This window comes from Frankliniella occidentalis, unplaced genomic scaffold (assembly GCF_000697945.3).
Source record: "Frankliniella occidentalis isolate FOCC.00 unplaced genomic scaffold, Focc_3.1 Scaffold62, whole genome shotgun sequence".
Lineage (NCBI taxonomy): Eukaryota > Metazoa > Arthropoda > Insecta > Thysanoptera > Thripidae > Frankliniella > Frankliniella occidentalis.
In genome coordinates this window covers 585,701-586,727 of record NW_026267192.1, presented here as the reverse complement: position 1 = coordinate 586,727, position 1,027 = coordinate 585,701, and positions in this window count along the sequence as shown.

The following is a 1,027-nucleotide window of genomic DNA, read 5'->3' as shown; positions in this document are numbered from 1 at the left end:
TTGCATACCCTCTTGGGACGCGGGGCCATCGTGCCTTACAGGCGGAGGAGTAGGCAAACCCGCAATACAGGTGTGTTCGCTCTGATACACTTTACACTCGGTTCAATACGGTAGGTAACACATGCATCCTCCTTGACACTTGCCTCGTCAATCGGGCTCCTCATCTTTTTCCAGTTTTTAACACGTCGGCTGCGTCCCTCGTCTTGGAGGTGTTTACACTCAGTCGACCCCCCCGTCACGGCGCGCCCTTTCCCCAGGACCCCCTCATTGTGAAGGGCCCCATTGTATACTCTGTTAATTGATAGTTAGGGGACTACGGGGAAGGAGGTAGGGGTTGCGGGGGGCGAGGAGGTGCCGGGGGGCAGAGCAAGAGGTTGTAGGAAGGGCTGAGGACCTCTTAATTGTCCCCCCCCTCCGAAAAAATCTGCCGGCTTTTGAGAGCGTCAGGCAGTCGCGTCACCTCCTTTCGGTCGATAAGTATTTCCTCAAGGACCCTCTCCGTTGGCATTTCCAGGTAATTGTCCATTGACCCCTGTGAGAAGAAAGAAGAGGGAAAAGCGAGGGGAAGACACTGAAATTGGATCGCAATTTTACTGCTCGCTCTCCTAGTTTTGTTTTCTTTTTACGTGCACTTAGAGAAGTACATATATGTGCCCCCCCCCCCCCGGTAAGCCTGGACAAAGCCATAAGCCATGGGCCATTTAGCGGCAAGTCTCTCAGCGAAAGCGGAGCTCCTCTCCCCTGTTCTGCTCGGGCGCAGGCGCAGCAGAGGCCGGCCCTGCCCTGCCCCTGCCCGCTCGTCGAACACTTGCAGGGACTTTTGTTTGCAATGGGACACACTCGCGCTCCCACATTCCTCTGCCCGCGCCGGCCGCGCTGCCGCCGCACGCTGAATGCGTTGCGCTAAATTCACGGGGTGCTCGGCGTTCCGCGAACACTGCCGCCGGGGCTCGCCGGCCAGCCTCGTGTGGTGTGGTGGACGGGACAAAAGGTGGCCGCAGCAGCCCTCCCCTCCCCCTCCTTTGTC